The following is a 19205-nucleotide window of genomic DNA, read 5'->3' on the forward strand; positions in this document are numbered from 1 at the left end:
CCCAGACAGTGGCTTTTCAGTCACCGAGTGAGGCCCCAGAGAACCCCTGTTCCTCTTTCCCTCTTGTCGGTTTGGTTTCAGACACCTGCATGTGTCACCGTGACCAGGTGAGACCGGGAGCTCACTGCAGTCCCAGGGATATAATCTAACAGGAAGGGAAGATGTGACCTGGCCCCAGTGAGTCCAGCTGCCTGTTAAACGTGCATGGTGCTCTGCGGGGCCCCTCCACAGTACAGAGTAAGCCGAGGTGCTGAACCATGGCCTTGCCCATAAGCAGGAGAATTTGCACAGTCAGTAGAGCCAGCTGGGAAAATTGATGGTGGCGTAAATGATACACGGCAAATCTAGTCCTTTATGCAGAAATTCATTGCCGGTGGCTCCAAGATGCAATGTAATTACCCCTCTCTTCCTGCCAGCTGTACCACAGTGTATGAAATAGTACCCCCACCCCCGCCCTTCCCTGGTCTGTTACGGGTGCTGTGACCATTTCTCTGCAAGCTGTAGCCCTGGCTGGGTGGAAGGGAGGACAGCAGGGAGGGGGAAATCAAAGGAAGAACATGATCAGGATTGTTTACTGACCACATTTTTTTAAAGGAAGGTTGCCTTTCTTGGTTTGAGAGCCTGTTGTGTAGTTAATTAGTTGTGTCTTGGCTTCAGGAAGCGGGGTCAGAGTTAGAGGCAGAAAATATAACATTTACAGATGATGAGCACAGGAGGGATAAAAGGAAGAGGTCTGGAGGACTGGGAGCAAGTGGCAACCCAGCCCGAGGGTATCTGCCTGAGTGAGGACAGGCTTGGTGAGCCAAGACTGGAGGAACCCTGGCGCTGGTGCTTCCACAGGCTCCTGGGAGAAATGAGCCTGCGGCCTCCTCGCTAGGAGCAGTGAGTACAGAATGGCAGCCTTGTGCATGCGAGTGAGGCTGCCTCAGTTGTGTCTGTTGCGACCCCATGAACTGTAGCCCACCAGGCTCCTCTGTCCATGGGATTCTCAAGGCAAGAATACTGGAGTGGGCTGCCATTTCCAAGGGATCTTCCTGACCGTAGGACTGAACTCCTGTCTCTTACATCTCCTGCATTAGCAAGTGGATTCTTTATGACTCGCACCACCTAGGAAGCTCATTGCAACCATAGTAGCAAACAGAATGTTAAGCTGGGGATGGCACATCCCTGTCATTTGTACCATTTGGGAATCAAACCCACGCAGGCATCAGCAATAAATCAAGCGTTCTCTTTCGCAGAGCTTAGAGACCCTTGCAATTTTCGTTTTTCTCCACATGACACTCCAGGCAGCCACTACCAGTCAGTTGAAATTGATGTTCAGGGTGGAGCCTGGTTGCCGTCTCTGCCCTGGGCACATCTGCATGTTTCCTGAATGTGGCGTCAGGTGCTTTGTCCCTGACTCAGTACCCTAGAATTGTAGATTTGAGAGGCCTGTAAAGATCACATGCCCTGGGATTTCCCTGGTGGGGTGCTGGTTGAGAATCAGTCTTCCAATGGAAGGGACACAGGTTCGAGCCCTGGTCGAGGAACTAGGATCCCACATGCTGCATCTAAGACATGAGGCAGCCAAATAAATAAAGACCATACGCCCCATCTTGTCATTTAGCCGAGAAAGAAAGTGAGGTCCAAGAGCAGAAATGACAGTCCCAGCGGCAGAACAGGGGCTGGAACCTAGGACTCTCGATTCCTTGGCCAGGATTCAGTGTCCGCGTTGCCTTTAGTTTTCAATTGGTACAGTTCCGCCCTCAGTAGGGACTTACTCCAGCCAGAGAGCCTCCCCCAGGCAGCCTTTCTGGCCACGAGGAGGAGCACCGTTCACTGTTGCTCCAGACTAGCCCGTGACATTCCAGCAGGACTTTGCCCCTCGCAGCTAGCCCTGGGCCTTAGTCGTGGCATGTGGGATCTAGTTCCCTGACCAGGGGTCAAGGCCAGGCCCCCTGCATTGGGAGAGCAGAGCTGTGACCATAGGACCACCAGGGAAGTCCTGTCCACATCTTATTCAGTGCATCTCAGGGCTGAACAAGTGCACTTGACCTGCTGCACAGACTTGACTCCTTGAGTAGCCTTTGAATCCTAGCTCTTCCCTGCTTCCCTAGTTTCTGGGTGTGAGTCTCAACATAAGCCGGGGTTTGCAGGAAGACAATAGGTATATGGTGAAAAGGATACAAAGTCAAGGAACAAGATTTACATCTCCTCTAACTTGGTCTTAGCTGTGACACTTACTGTATGCCATCGGATCGATCAGCCTCTTTAAGCCTTTAGTTTCATCCACTGGGAAATAGGGGAAAATAATGCCTATTGCATAGAATTGCTTTAGGGTCATATAGCTTATGTAAAACGCCAGATACTTTCCCAGGCATATCATAGGCCCTCAGTTGCATATTCCTTGAAAGGCTTAGGATACCTGGGAGAAACTGGCTTCCTTGTCTAGGCAAGGCCGGCTTCAAGGTAGTGTGACCAGTGCAGCTGCACAGAGCCCTGAGCTTAGTTTAAAGCTCTGCTGTCCATCAACAGAGGAATTGCTTAAGAAGACGTGGTACATAGATACAATGGAATATTACTCTGCCACAAAAAGGAACAAAGTTGGATCATTTGCAGAGACATGGATGGACCTAGAGACTGTCATATGGAGTGAAGTAAATCAGAAAAACAGATATTGTATATTAACACATTTGGAATCTAGAAAAATGGTATAGGTGATATTTGTCAAGCAGAGACAGATGTATGGATATCGAAGGGGGAAAAAGGGGCTAGGAGGAATTGGGAGATTGGAATTGACGTATATACACTATTGATACTGTGTATAAATAGATAACTAATGAGAACCTCCTGTATAGCAGAGGGAACATGACCCAATTCTCTCTGGTGACCTCAATGGGAAGGAAATCCCAAAAGGAGAGGATATATATATACGTATAGCTCTTCACTTTGCTATACAGTAGAAACTTATCAGTAGAAACACAACATTGTAAAGCAGCTATGCGTGCGTGCTAAGTGGCTTCAGTTGTGTCTGACTCTTTGCAACCCCATGGACTGTATCCCTCCAGGCTCCTCTGTCCATGGGATTCTCCAGGCAAGAATACTGGAGTGGGTTGCCAAGCCCTGCTCCAGGGAAAGCAATTATACTCCAATAAAGATTAATTTAAAAAATGCTTTTCTGTTGCCATTCAGAAATTCTTATTACTATCTGAATAAGGGCCCCACATTTGCACTGTCCCCTGAAAACACTGATTTATTTAATTTTTGGCTGTACTGGGTCTTCATTGCTGTATATGGGTTTCTCTAGTTGCCACGAGCAGGTGCTAGTTTCTAGCTGTGGTGAGCAGGTTTCTCGTTGTGGTGGCCTCTCACGTGGCGTGTGGGCTCTAGAGGGTGGGCTCAGTAGTTGTGGCACACGGGCTTAGTTGCCCCGTGGCATGTGGGATCTTCCCGGACCAGGGATCAAGCCCATGTCCCCTGTGTTGGCAGGTGGATTTTTAACCACTGGACCACCAAGGAAGTCCTGAGTTGAACTCTTGTATCAGCCCTTCATTTTGGCAAACACCCTACCATTGATTTCTTAGGGACTGACTCGATGGACGTGAGTCTGAGTGAACTCCGGGAGTTGGTGATGGACAGGGAGGCCTGGTGTGCTGCAATTCATGGGGTTGCAAAGAGTCGGACACGACTGAGCTGCTGAACTGAACTGAACTGAATTGAATTCAGCCAGAGGATAATTTCCAGTAGAAAAACTGGAGTTAGCATCCTGTGTCTATCGACTGATAGACTTTAGTGTTCCATTCTGGGATAACCTACATAGCCTCTCTCAGAAAGCAATACTTTATATTTTATGCAACTTATTGGTTAAGAGAAGTTGAGAGGGGGCTGATGAAATGGAATGATGATTTGGGATTTGGTAGGTTAGTCACTAAGTTGTGTCTGACTCTTGTGATTCCATGGACTATAGCCCACCAGGCTCCTCTGTCCATGGGATTTTTCAAGCAAGAATCCTGGAGTGGGTTGCCATGTCCTTCTCCACTGGGATTTTGGAGTCAGGAGAAAATCTAGGTTCAAAACCCTGCTGGACTCTTCCTGGCTAAATTACCTCGAAAAGGTAATGTCTCTGTCTCATTGGTAAAATATATGTTGCAGAGGAATTACATTTTCCTCACTGGTAAAGTAAATGTCTTAGGAAATGAAACAGATAATTTATGTAAAGTGCTTGCTGCAGAGTCTGGCACATAGTAGGTGCTCAATCACCATTAATTCTTTCAGCTCTTGCCAAACATAACAAAAATCAGGGCTCTAGGACTTACAAGCCACTCTGCTACTAATACAAGAAATAATATGATTTATTTTTTCATTGCCGTTTGGGGAAAGGTACGTGCTTCATAAATATGTATCGGAAAGTACTTAGCAAATGAGTAGAAATAATAAAAATACGTCAAAGTAAACAGCTCCTATAAATATGTCACTTGGTAGACAAATTAGTGTTTTATTACTACTAAATACTATTGCTTGCTGAAAAGGATTTCAGATTACTTGCACAACGGGTACATTATGGAGTACCTCTGTGGAAGGGCACGATAAAGATGAAAAATAATGATGGTGATAATATGAAAGGTGGAGAAAGGAGGTGTGTGGGTAAATGCAGCTCTGAGCCTCTCCTTGCTTTAGCGACACGCATATTAGTTAGCAGCATTTCAATGATTTAGCTGTAATACAGACCAGAGGGCCCAGAAAAAAATGATTTCCATAGGATGTCATGAGTTCTGACTCCAATTATCAGGCCCATCAGTGGCTTAAGTGCACTCCCTTTCGAAACTGTGCACTTAAGCTTAAAAACTAAGCTTACAAAAAGACATCTCTGGGTCTCACCCCATCCTTGTTCTGGACCTATTAACTTTCTATGATAATAATTAACATCAAGAGAAGGAGAGTTTGGGTGGGGAATAGATGTGCCTTAATCATGGGTCACAAAGCCCTTTCAGAAATAAGAGAGGATGCCATCTAAAGAGAAAAGGAGTCAGAGAAGGGGAAAGAGGAGACAATAAATGCCTTTGCGGGGGGAAGCTAAACCCCTGGGGAGAAGCAGAGGCAACAAGGCAGTGCATCAGGGAAAGTGAGCAAAATAGCCAGGCAGGAAAAAGATGGGCACAGTTAATTCAGGTGCTGGCGGCCGCTGGCAGGCCGGTCTGTCCATATGTTCCTGGTGGTGGAAAGACCTGGTTTCAAATTCCAGTTTGGCCTTTTCCTAACTGTGTGGCTTTGGGTAAATTTCTTAAAAGGAAGATCTTCATTAATAACATGGGAATAGGTTCGTGACATTGTACAGGAGACAGGAATCAAGACCATCCCCAAGAAAAAGAAATGCAAAAAAGCAAAATGGCTGTCTGAGGATGCCTTACAAATAGTTGTGAAAAGAAGGGAAGTGAAAAGCAAAGGAGAAAAGGAAAGATATACCCATTTGAATGCAGAGTTCCAAAGAATAGCAAGGAGAGATGAGAAAGCCTTCCTCAGTGATCAATGCAAAGAAATAGGGGAAAACAACAGAATGGGAAAGACTAGAGATCTCTTCAAGAAAATTAGAGATACCAAGTAAACATTTCATGCAAAGATGGGCTCAATAAAGGACAGAAATGATAGGGACCTAACAGAAGCAGAAGATATTAAGAAGAGGTGGCAAGAATACACAGAAGAACTGTATAAAAAAGATCTTCAGGACTCAGATAATCATAATGGTGTGATCACTCACCTAGAGCCAGACATCCTGGAATGTGAAGTCAAGTGGACCTTAGGAAGCATCATTACGAACAAAGCTAGTGGAGGTGATGGGATTCCAGTTGAGCTATTTCAAATCCTGAAAGATGATGCTATGAAAGTGCTGCACTCAATATGCCAGCAAATTTGGAAAACTCAGCAGTGGCCACAGGACTGGAAAAGATCAGTTTTCATTCCAATCCCAAAGAAAGGCAATGCCAAAGAATGCTCAAACTACCGCACAACTGCATTCATCTCACATGTAAAATTCCGTGGACTGAGGAGCCTGGTAGGCTACAGTCCATGGGGTCGCAAAGAATCAGACACGACTGAGCAACTTCACTTCATTTCACACTCTAGTAAAGTAATGCTTAAAATTCTCCAAGCCAGGCTTCAGCAATTCGTGAACCATGAAATTCCAGATGTTCAAGCTGATTTTAGAAAAGGTGGAGGAAGCAGAGGTCAAATTGCCAACATCTGCTGGATCATCAAAAAAGCAAGAGAGTTCCAAGAAAACATCTATCTCTGCTTTATTGACTATGCCAAAGCCTTTGACTGTGTGGATCACAACAAACTGGAAAATTCTGAGAGAGATGGGGATACCAGACCACCTGACCTGCCTCTTGAGAAATCTGTATTCAGGTCAGGAAGCAACAGTTAGAACTGGACATGGAACAACAGACTGGTTCCAACTAGGAAAAGGAGTACGTCAAGGCTGTATATTGTCACCCTGCTTATTTAAATTATATGCAGAGTATATCAGGAGAAACGCTGACTAAGACTGAGCTGGGCTGGAGGAAGCACAAGCTGGAATCAAGATTGCTGGTAGAAATATCAATAACCTCAAACATGCAGATGACAACACCCTTATGGCAGAAAGTGAAGAGGAACTAAAGAGCCTCTTGATGAAAGTGAAAGAGGAAAGTAAAAAAGTTGGCTTAAAGCTCAACATTCAGACAACTAAGATCATGGCATCCAGTCCCATCACTTCACGGCAAACAGATGAGGAAACAGTGGAAGCAGTGGCTGACTTTATTTTTCTGGGCTCCAAGATTGCTGTAGATGGTGACTGCAGCCATGAAATTAAAAGATGCTTACTCCTTGGAAGGAAAGTTATGACCAGCCTAGACAGCATATTAAAAAGCAGAGACATTACTTTGTCAACAAAGATCCGTCTAGTCAAGGCTATGGTTTTTCCAGTGGTCATGTATGGATGTGAGAGTTGGACTATAAAGAAGACTGAGCGCCGAAGAATTGATGCTTTTGAATTGTGGTGTTGGAGAAGACTCTTGAGAGTCCCTTGGACTGCAAGGAGATCCAGCCAGTCCATCTTAAAGGAGATCAGTCCTAGGTGTTCATTGGAAGGACTGATGTTGAAGCTGAAACTCCAGTACTTTGGCCACCTGATGCAGACTTGTTCGAAAAGACCCTGATGCTGGAAAAGATTGAGGAGAAGGGGACAACAGAGGATGAGATGGTTAGATGGCATCACCGACTCGATGGACATGGGTTTGGGTAAGCTCGGGGAGGTGGTGATGGACAGGGAGGCCTGCCGTGCTGCGGTTCATGGGGTCACAGAGTCGGATACGACTGAGCGACTGAGCTGAACTGACTGACGGACTTCCCTGGTGGTCCAGTGACTAAGACTCTTCACTTTCAGTACAGGGAACTGGGGTTCGATCCTTGGTCAAGAAACTAGATCCCACATGCTGCACAATTTAGAGTTTACATGCCACAACTAAGACCCGTCGCGGCCAAATAAACAAATATTGAAAAAAAAATGTGGGAATAATAGTACTCAGTTTGCTGGGTTTTAAAAACTGGAAATAATACTTGTAAAGTGACAGAATCTGCATGTATAAATGATATCATCTTACACCAGTTTTCTTTGTGATATTACTTATGTTAAAATACAAATTGTTTAGGACAACCCTGAGAGGTCTCCATAGGAAACTTAGGCATAAGAAAATTAGTCCACCTTGGGTAACAATTCTCCGTGCAACTCTAGTGCTTTGTATTAATGGTTTACTGTGTGTATGCTCAATTGTTCAGTTGTGCTTTGCGACCCCACAGACTGTAGCCCACCAGTCTCCTCTGTCCACGGGATTATCCAGGCAAGAATACTGGAGTGGGCTGCCATTTCCTTCTCCAGGGGATCTTCCAGACCCAAGAATGGAACTCACCAACCTGCATTGGCAGGCAAAATTCTTTACCACCAAGCCACCAGGGAAGCCCCCTTAATAGTTTGCTAAGCACTTCTGAATATATGTATTGGTTTATTTAATCCTCATAACAACCTGCCTCACACCAACAGTACCAATTTCTTCAGGGATGAGGCAAGGAGAGTTCAGAAATGTTAAGTACCTGCTGAAAGGTACCCAGCTGATGATGAACGGCTGGGGTGGGTTCCTCCCTACAGAGTCATCTTCATTCTACCAGGGCCTCCCTCTGAGGAGTTTCCTCACTTTCTTAAGGTGAAATTAGCTAACTCTTCGCCCTTAGACTGGGAAATGCTTGAGAGGGAGGGGCCATAGAGTGCATGGGACAAACATGGGTTTTGATGTCCTTCAGATCTGGCTTCTAATACCTCCCAACCATGCGACCTTGAATTAGATAGTGAACCTCAATGGGCCTGGGTTTCTTTCATTGTACCTTGGGGGAGCCATCACCTGCTGATAGCCGTTGTGGTGAGGAACAATGGGATATGGAAGTGAGGCAACTTTTAAAATTTTCTTTTGAAACGAGTTCTGAGATGTTACAGGGCTTAGGCTCTCGAAGCTGGACCACGGTTTGGACCCTTCAGCTCCCCGCGCAGAGTGCGGTGACCCCCGTCGACTTGGAAGCAGCAGATGCCCCGACAGCGGAGTAGCGTCGCCACACACATGAGCTCAGGCTCCTGGGCCGGGGTTGGCCGCCCGCGGGCCGGGGCTCCGCCAGGGGGCGCGCGCGCGCGCGGAGGCCGCCCTCTGGTCTGCCCCGCGCCTCTCGCCTCTCTATGGTGGCTCGGGCGCGGCAGGAGAGGCGGCGGCGCGCTCCCGAGGGGGCGGGGCCGCGCCGGGGGCGGGGCCTGCGCGAGGGGCGGGGCCTGCGCGAGGGGCGGGAGCGACCGGCCCCGGCGGCTGGGGATGGCTGAGGGGCGGCGGGGGGGCCAACTTCCTGGGGCCGCCCGCGAGGATGTGGCGACCGCCCCCCGGCGCCCCTCAGCCCCAGAGACGCCGCCGCGGCGCAGCCCGCAGCGCCCCTGCCTGAGGCGCCCGCGGCCCGGATCCGGCCCCTCCCCTCCCCTCCCTTTCCCCTCCCAGGTGCGGGGCCGGGCAGGCGGCCGCGACAGGTGAGGAGGCAGCGGCGCCCGCGCTGGCGTCCGCGGGGCGCCCGGCCTAGGCTGGGCTTCTGGGGGAGTCCGGCGTCGGGGAGCGCTGCTCGGCCTCGGGGTCTCGCCAGGCTGTGGTCCTGGGTGGGGGCGGGGGCGCCTCCTCTGTGCGGGGCGCGGCCTGAGACGCTCGCTGCCCACAGGGAATGAGGGGAAGCCCTCCGTCGCTGAAAAGTCTGCGCATTCAAGGTAGCCCGCACCTGTCCCATTAAAAAGTGCCCCTCACGGAAGCACTTCACCTGTGGGGGCACTAACGGGAGACGTGTGTTATCATATATTTCCAAACGCCCTACCCGATCCGGAGGTTCAGTTGACTTGTGGGGGTTGGGGGGAAAGATGCGGCTTTTGAAGCCGAGGAAACTGAGGCAGGTGCGCGCGGCGGCCTGCGTTCAGCAGCTAGCCTGACCCTACTTTCCACGGCAGGAGCCCCGCGGGCTTCTCGGAAGAAGGTGGAGGCTGGAGTTCGGAGGCTCGATGGAGAAGTTTGGGGATATGCTTCTCCCACCCACGTGCCCCCCTCCCCACCTAGGGGCCACTGGTGGAAGTTGGCTTCTGTTCCCCTGAGGTAACCTGTATGAGGCCGCCAGTGGCCAAGACGGAGAGGAACGGTGGGGCCTCTGCAGCTGGGTTGCCCACGAGACATTTGACCAGACATGAGGAAGAGTGCTGGCCCCGGGGAGCCACAGCCTCGCAGGCTTCTGTCTGCTCAGAGCTTGATGTCAGGCTGGCTGAAGATAGAAACAACAGTATACTTTTTCCTTTCTGTTGGCCTGTCATTTGTTCTAGGGGAAAAACTGCCTGTGTAATCAAGGAAGAGTGCACTATGCTCCTCCCCGTCTACCCCAGGGAAGAATTACTGTTAGCTCCGATAGAGGGCTTCACCCACAACTGTCACTTTGCCCCCTGGCTAAAGGCCACCAGAAATTAAGGAACAAACATCCCCAGGTGTTATGTGGCCTTCTAAGAAAGTAAGTTTCTTACCCATCCCGTTTTACACATAGTTTGGAGGGCAGACACCTGTCACCCCCTGTTGGCTGCAACTGTATGGGGAGTAGTTGTTTTCTCAGTGACGGTTCAAGATAGTGTGGCCAAGGTTGTCCACTGACTGGGAACATTTTTCTAGGAATGGAAGCAGGCAGGGGACACGGTGCTGGCCGAGTTTGTTTGGAATTCTAGGGTTGGGAGCTAGTTCAGGGGATTTCAGGTTTGACGACTTATTTATCCTTTTTTCTTGATTGTTTTGCCTCACATTCAAGGAAATAGATGATGGCAAGCATTTCTGAAACTCTATAGCGTATTTCCTGATAATTCCGGACTTCAGAGTACAAGTCATAAATTACAGTTTAGAGGTGTTATTTTCTTAAGTTTGAAAATTGGGTATGACAATTACAGTTTGATGTGGCAAGCCTAACTGTAATAACTTGATTGTGCATGAAGAAGGTTTCCATGTAATCTTGGACACACACACACATTTTAATGTCTGTTTAGGAAGATCAGCCCACTAGAAACTTCCATATTGATCAGGGAGACAGCTGTTATCCAGACTGTTTACCTTGGGGTCAGGGATTGTAAATCTTTGAAATTGACTTAATTTAACCCATTGCGAAAATAGCATACACAAAAAGAGAGCTGTTCTCAAAAAGATTAGAAATTAATTTGTTTTCAAAATTTTATCATGACTAAGCCAGTTGATACCACTCTGCTTAGCACTATCTTAAGACAGCAGTGGAAAAACCATTTTCAGTGACCAACATTTAAAAAAAGACAAACAGCAGCAATAACAAAGGGTACAGTTGCTTCCCTAATTACCTGTCCATTGTGATGTTTAGTACACAAAATGTGTTGTGCCTAGAACTTTCTGAAAACGCCCTCGTAAACCCAAGGAGTGTTAAGGAAACTAATTCCACCTCAATTTTTAATTCTTAGAACCTTTAATAAATACTGCTGTTGTTTTAAAAGATTAGAGACTTTTGTATGAAACTTGTACTGGCTATAGGTTTATGTTTTGAGAGGAAAGATTTAACCTCTGCACCTTAAAATCTCATAACCTCTGCAATACAGAATTGAGTTATAATTTAGAGTTTAAGGAGAATGCATAGTTTAAATTGCTGTTGCTGAAGCCGTGAGGTGTGAGCTTCCTCATTATTGTTTGGTAGTGGTTACTGGTTATTATTTTTGTTTGGTTACTGATTATTGGTAGGTGTGACTTGTGTTTCTGTAAGAAAGATTCTGGCACTCTGAAGGACAGTCTTTTTCTAGGCAATCACAAATTCTCATTCCTTCTGTAGGGAGATGGTATGGTCCCTTTCTTGTTTTGTGAGTTTATATTACTTGGAGTTTTAAACCCCTAAAACCTGTTGGGCTCTTAATAGAGTATCCTATTGTATCTTACATGAAAGCCGTCCTAGATGGTTTGGAATCATTGGCCTTACGTGTTGAAAGACTTTAGCTCTCCCAGTTTCCAGGATTTATCTGCTGTGGTCAGGACAGTGGTTTTATCTAATCCTCATGATGCCATTCTTAGCTTAAACCCATTATCCTCCTTTATCTTTGTTAAGACTGTCATGGAGTTTCTCTGCTTTCTCTAGTTCAGGGTGACTGTTCCACATGTTTAATGCATTTGGGCCCATTAATGTTCAGAATTGGAGCGGTTGGTTAAGAGAATCTACCTGTTTTTAAACATTTTCCTTTTTCAAGGCAAGCATAAAAATCTTGAGTTTCTTCTGGGGATAATCAGCTCTTTAAAAATCTAATAGGAAAACAAAATCTGGTTTTTCCAGCTTTTTACCAGTATGATTATTCTTAACCTTTTCTTCTATTCTGGTTTTGCCAGTACAGTGACTAGTGAATGATGATCCAGAGGCACGGGAAAACCCAAGATCTCCCAAATCATCAAAAGAAGGTCACATTGTATTCAGTGTAGCTTTAGCTTTTTTAACTAAAAAATGAGTTTTATTACAAGGAGTTCCCAAAGCCAGCCACTCCTTGAAAGATTCGCTACAAAGCAGTTTTGTCACTGAGGGGTTCTTTAAAAATACAGATTTCCCAGCTCCACCTCCTGAAGTGTTTTTTTGTTTTTGTTTTGAGTGGATAAGTGATGACCGAGAATCTGTTTTGTTTTTTTGTTTTTTTTTTTTTTGAGAATCTGTATTTTAAAAGCCACTCTGGACAGCTACTTACAAAAAGCTCCCCGAGTGATTCTGATCTGCAACCGGGTTTAGGAACCAGTTTTGCATCGCTTTGAAAGTCTTTATAAATTGGTAGTCCCTTTAAAAGCGTCATTATGTTATTCAGGATGTTTGATTTGCTAGAATAGTCCATTTCTGAGTCATGACAGATAACAAAGAGCTTTTATAACTTTTATGTAAATTACTTTCCAGAGGGGCCCTGTCTGCCGTATTATCTGTCAGGAGTCATGAGGGAGGGTTGGTGAGAGTAGCTTCCTGTATTTCCTGAGTGGACAAATGAATGATAATGTGGAAACCACTGGAGGACTGAACGGGTAGTCAAATCTAGTTCTGACCAGTGTTGCATAGGAGAGCTGCCTGGTCAGCCTCTGTATGTAAGATTTTAAAATATAGCCAGTTTGCCAGATGTTTCATTTCTACATTAACTGAAGCGCTTATTGGATATGATGGATGCTTAATAGGCAATAAAATTTAGTCACAGGTCCTTTGCCGAGTTCATGGAAGGAAGAAAAGGTGAAATCCAGAGCCCTCTGAGTTAAAGCAGAATGGGGCACTTAATATGTTAGGGAATTAAATTTGGGGGAAATGTAACAGTTTAGAAAAGAGACAAACCTGGCTTGGAGCCCCAGATCCTCCACCTCCTGGCTGGGCTTCTTTCGTTGTTGTTTAGTTCCTAAATTGTGTCTGACTCTTTGTGACCCCATGGACTGCAGCCCACCAGGCTCCTGCGTCCATGGGATTTGCCAGGCAGGAATACTAGAGTGGGTTGCTATTTCCTTCTCCAGGGGATCTTCCCAACCCAGGGATCAAACCCGCGGGTGCTTTAGACACGTCACTCAACCTCTGTGGGCTTCCTTTTCTTCATCTACCAGATGAAAATAATATCTGGTGGCATTGATCAGTGGATGAAGAGAGAGCAAATCTCTTCTTTGTACATTGTATGGAGCTCAATGAACGTTCTCCTCTCAGAGGATTTTTGTTCTGTGGGCTTCAGATTCAGATATCTTTCGAAATCCAGCCTTCCCCCGTCTCCTTCCAGGAATATCTACTAGGTCAGCTCTTTTAGAAAACGTATGAAAGAGTGAGGACTCAAGAAGGGGAGAATATGGTAAAGAGGAATGAGTCACAGATACTTGAAAAAAATTTTTTTCTTAGAACGAGTGGAGTGTAGGCATATATCCAGAATGACTGCGGGAATGAATTCATGACATTATCCAAAATCTGCCTCCAGTGTCTGGGCCGTAGCCTGAGAGCTCAACTCAGGCTCCCAGGCTTGGGTGGGGAGGGGGGTTCTTTAAATAGCACCTGACAGCCCTTTCTTTTCTCATCTTCCTCTCCCCCTTCCCTTTTTGTTTTTTTCCGTCTTTCCCTCTCTCCTCCCTTTTCCCCCTTTTTAAACTGCCTTTCCTTTCGACTTGCCAATTATGGCCACAGTAATCGCAGATCAGGCCACTGGAACTCTGAGGCTAAAAAAGATTGCTGGTTGCTAACACCTGTCCACCCAGCTAGATGAATAGGATCTTTTGTGGGCAGGAGGTTAAAAAAGCTGATTAGTACAATATTGGCTTAAAGGACCTATTAATGATCTAACATATGTCAATGACCAAGTGGTTTTAAGCCATTTTGGAGATTTGTTTCTTATACTCTACGTTCATTTTTTTAATATTGAATTAGGATGTTGGGTGGATTTTTCCACGTGTGAATCTGCTTATTGCCCAGACAGACAAATTTTTGTCATATTGATTGGGAATCATTTATATTCTAAAGAAGCTTCTGCCCTTAGGTGCCTTTGTGTTGTCCGGCAGTGTCTAACTTGTGTGTAATACAATTAAGGTTTTGTTCACTGTGCCGCTGACATAATTAGTTTAATTTCTGCTCCTTATATATTTCTCTTGGCAGCTGGGAAATTAAAATACAAAATTTTGCATAAAACTGCTTTTTTGAGGGGGTGATTTTACTGTGAGTCCAACGGACTTAGGCCCGAGGGTACAGTTTTGAAGATGTCTTACTCAACATTCCTGTAATAGTCTCTTTTTCTTTCTTAGAATTAATGTATTAAGACCCATAATTGGCTATTCAGGCATTCAGAAGAGACAATGTTTGGCCTTTACCCCGTGATTCTATTTTTTCCTATATCTCTTTTGAGGAAATGTGTGTAATTTTTGGAAACCCCTAAGTATATTACAGTTACAGTATATTACATGAGCATGTGAACTTTTGCGAAGACTAGAGAATGGAGTGGTTTTCTCTGATAAGCTGTATTACTTAATTCTCTCCGCAAATCACCACTCTGTTCTTTTTAGATCATAGCGTGTGCAGACCTGATGTGAAAGTGAAAAGGCTGTGATGCCTGGCAAATCCTCTTCACAATTTTTTTCTGTGATGCGTTTCACGGAGATGGCTGTAGTCTTCAGGAGCAGAAGTCTCTCTCAAGGAGACTTTACATTTAATTAGGCTAATCCGCACTTAATTTCCTACAGCGTTCTTGGAGAGATTCTCCCTCGGCTGCTGATTTCATGGAGTTATGACCTATGAAGGTTTTTATCTCGGTTAAGCCTGCTAACTTTTTTTTTTTTTCTGAAGGGAAAATGACGTTGGTCTGGTAATTTCTCCATTGTCCTCTCCTGTAAAAAGATAAGCAAAATCTTTTGGCTCTCTCAGCCGCTTTCAGCACGCATGTGCTGAATTTGAACTTTACAGAATTTTTTTGAGCTGGTGTTACTTGACTTTTAAAAGCTGCCTCTTCTCTAGTGCTACAGATTAAGCCTACATCTCCTAGTTTGACCTTCACATGGTTTTTCTAGAACGGCATGTAGGAACACGGTTTTATTATCTCTGGGTTGTGGACTGAGTGGTCATGGACAGAGGAGCCTGGCAGGCTACAGTCCATAGGGTCGCAAAGAGAGGAACAGAGCTGAGCAACTGAGCGTGCATCCAATGGTCGGGTCTCCTAGGACAACCGTTTGTTTCCACCAGGCCAGTTCTCAGGGTAGGGGAAGCCCACCCCATTTGAACTACTTGGAGCCAGATTGATTTGCTGAAACATTTTAACTGTCTTGATCCACTTTGATGAAATACTGCCTAGTCATCCTGAAATTTACAGGAAGTTAGGCCTACTGGAGGCTCTGCTGCCCCCGACCCCACCCCCAGTGGTTAAATGTAATTAGTTAGTAATCAGCACCATTGTTTGTTTGCAACTGCTGGATTATGTTAAAAGACTTAGAAGAAAAGCTTTTCTTAAGGAAATGGAGCAGCCTCCTCTGCCATCCTGGCTTTTTCTTGTTTTCCCCTATTCATTTACTTTGAAAAATCTTTCCAGTCTTAGTCCTGATAAGGCATATGAATCAGTATATTTTATGCAGTAAGAAAGCTTCTTCTCCCTCCAGCAATTTCTGTGAATTCCACCTCCCCCTCCCCCCTTAAAAAAAAAACAAACAACTTTCTTCCTGATTAAGATATCTGCTTGAGAAATAACCAGACCTCATCTTATGTTGTCTTCCAACCTTTTCCTGGGTCTTGAGTCAGTGGTTCTGTAGCCAGTGAATTACACCCCCTCTTGATCATGCTGAATTATTATCTTCAAGGCGTGGAAGAAGATCCACTAGAGGGTGAGCCTTTATTTGAAAATGCTGGATGAAAGGAGTGTTCTGATTTGGGGAAAGAGGGTGGAATGTTTTCCAGGGCTTTGGAGAGAGTGGGCGCAGCTTTATTCAGCCAGTTTGAGGAATCTTCAGTCAAGAATGTCCCTCAGGAAGGGGGTGGAATTGCCTTGGGAATGATTTTTGCAGATCAGCAGCTGTGGTTTGGGCAGTTTGGACTTTATGGAAGTGCAGAGGAGCAGTTAGGTGTTAAAATTTTGTGCTGGGGGCGTGGGGTGGGAAGGAATAACTGAGGGATGAGGAGAATTCTTGGGCCTCCTCTCACTTCTGTCTGCCTCTCTACCTCTTGCGCGTGATTAGATTTAGGTGCCATTCTTGGCCATTTTGTCCTGTACTGATGGAAAAAACCTGCAGTCATCCTGTGTCACATCTGAAGTTTACCTTGGCCAGTGTTTGCTGCAGAGCGGGTGGGGAGGGCTTGACAAGGTCACGGCCACCCTCCTTACCTCCCTCACCATATGGAGTCAACACTCCCACGCCCATTGATCTAGTTCAGTGTTTCCCAACTGTCTGAACTGGTGACAGAGATGCAGACTGGCAGCTTGAGGAATAGTGATGTGAACCAGCCAGTTAGTGGGGTATTAGACACTTCTGCCAGAGAAGGCAATGGCACCCCACTCCAGTACTCTTGCCTGGAAAATCCCATGGACGGAGGAGCCTGGTAGGCTGCAGTCCATGGGGTCGCTAAGAGTCAGACATGACTGAGTGACTTCACTTTCACGTTTCACTTTTGTGCATTGGAGAAGGAAATGGCAACCCACTCCAGTATTCTTGCCTGGAGAGTCCCAGGGATGGGGGAGCCTGGTGGGCTGCCATCTATGGGGTCGCACAGAGTTGGATACGACTGAAGCGACTTAGCAGCAGCAGCAGCAGACACTGCAGCTTCACCCCCAGATGCTCGTCATCAGATTCCTATATTTTATTTATCTGAATAAACTTTTCTGTACAGCACATCACCATGTCTCCTGTACTACCAAAACTAATATTAAAAATGAAAATATCTTGACATTTACATCTAATTTGGTTTTTGAGATACCAACTATCCACACCTGCACTGTTATTTGTGGAAACGCTCAGAAATAGCTCCCTGAAATCTCTCTTCTCGGGTTTTCAGAAACAGCACAGACATAAAAATAAGTTACTAGTTTTGTTTGGAAGGGGACTGGTACAAAATTTGAGAGTTCTGAGTATCATGTCAAGAAAGCAGATCTTGATACCATATAGCCTGTAAATGTTTACGTGCATTTTAATATACATTTGGTCTTCCCAACCAAACAGCATTTTTTTTCCCCTTAATGGGGAAAAGTTGAAATTTGTTGTTACGTATTACTGATATTATAAAAGCACGTTAAAATATGCTTTCTGTAAGTTTTTTGTTTTTTTAATTTTGACTGTGCTGGGTCTTCATTACTGCACGGGCTGCGAGTTGCTGCGAGTGGGGGCCACTGTCTAGCTGGGTTGCAGGGGCTTCTCATTGCAGTGGCCTCCCCTGTTGCGGAGCACAGGCCCTAGTGTGCAAAGACTGCAGTAGTTGGGGCACACGGGCTCAGTAGTTGCGGTTCCTGGGCTCTAGAGCACAGGCTCAATAGCTGTGGCGCATGGGCTTAGTTGCTCCTTGGCATGTGGCATTCTCCTGGATCAGGGCTGGAACCCATGTCTTCTGCATTGGCAGGTGGCTTCTTCACCCCTGAGCCACCAGGGAAGTCCGCTTTCTGTAAGTTTTAATATACTGATTTAAAAAATACTTTTTACTTAAAGTAATTTATCAGGGATTTCACTCAAATCGTGACCTTTTTAAAAAAAATTCTTAGAGGCATTAGATTATTATTGCAGTAGATCAGAGTTTTCGTAAGTATCAGAGTCTCCTGGGTGCTTATAAAAACTGCCGTCGGGTCCTTATAAAAACTGCTCTTTCCTGGTTGCTAGCCCGCAGCTATAGAATCTGGGAATTTGGGAATGAAGCTGGGGATTCTGATGTAGCTTATCTGCAGACCACACTTGAAAACAGTGTTGCTGTCAGAAGGAACCACACATTAAAAAAAATGAACAATGTTGAGAAATGCTGATATTGGGGGGTTGCCTTTAAAAATTCTGCAGAGGAGGAATTCAAGGCATAGGGAAGTAAAAAAAAAAAAAATCTCCAGTTCACCCAGAGTCTCCAAGTTAGTTGGACCTTGCAGACCAGCAATGAGGTCTGTTGAGTCTAAGCGGATACTGTTTCCATGAGATTACACCAGGGTGTATCTCCTTATTGGTTTCTCCTCACTAGTGTGTTCATGGCCAATCCTGTTTGTCTGACTCTTTGCAACCCCATGGACTGTAGCCCGCCTGGCTCCTCTATCCATGGGATTTCTCAGGCAAGAATACTGGAGTGAGTTGCCCTTTTCTTCTCCAGGGGATCTTCCCAACCCAGGGATTGAACCTGGGTCTCCTGCTTGGCAAGCAGATTCTTTACCACTGCGCCACCTGGAAAGCACATTGATTTCTCTAATTGCCCTTAAATCAGAAGCTGTAGGATAGGGCAAGAATGCTCTGATTCCTTTAGAACAATAAACGACACAATTGGCATTTTTATAAGTGAAAAGGTAGTGCTTCTGAAACTGTGGTGAAGGACCAGCTTTGTGAAGTGCTTGTCCAGTCTATTGCCAACTAATATTTTTATAAAGTACAAGAAAAATGAATTACCAGGAAGTCATACACTTGGATGCACAGCAGTGTATACCTACTATGAATTTTTTGTGTTTACCTTACTACGGATCTCCATGGATGATGTGTGACTGCACACTTTGAGTTGCATTGTTCTGGGTAGTTCTGAGGACATCTTAGGACCTTGATGTTGTTGTTGTTCAGTCGCTAAGTGGTGTCTGACTCTTTGAGACCCCATGGTCTGTGGCACACCAGGCCTCCCTGTCCTTCACTATCCCTCGGAGTTTGCTCAGATTCATGTCCAGTGAGTTGGTGATACTGGCTAACCATCTCATCCTCTGTTGCCCCTTTCTCCTTTTGCCTTCAATTTTTCCCAGCATCTGGGTTTTTTCCAGTGAGTAGGCTCTTCCCATCAGGTGGCCAAAGTATTGGAGCTTCAGCATCAGTCTTTCCAATGAATATTCAGGAACTTGATAGGCTACCTGTAATTGAAGCAACCAACTAAGAACTCCCTTACCTGGGGAGAGTTCTACCACTTGGTGACCTGCTAGATGAGAAAAGGTGAGGACACCTTTTTTTTTTATTTTTTCCTGACTGCAGTGA

At 45.6% G+C, this 19205-nt stretch overlaps 1 protein-coding gene across 2 annotated transcripts in view; it reads left to right on the forward strand.

The window, feature by feature from the left end:
- The window catches only part of RFFL (ring finger and FYVE like domain containing E3 ubiquitin protein ligase), a 74194-nt gene continuing 63835 nt past the window's right edge, over positions 8847 to 19205 (forward strand). For both annotated transcript variants that reach the window (XM_018064231.1, XM_018064233.1), the window contains exon 1: positions 8847 to 9070. The gene's annotated coding sequence lies outside the window, so the exon portion shown is untranslated. The remainder of the gene's footprint in view (positions 9071 to 19205) is intronic.

This window comes from Capra hircus, chromosome 19 (genome assembly GCF_001704415.2).
Source record: "Capra hircus breed San Clemente chromosome 19, ASM170441v1, whole genome shotgun sequence".
NCBI lineage: Eukaryota > Metazoa > Chordata > Mammalia > Artiodactyla > Bovidae > Capra > Capra hircus.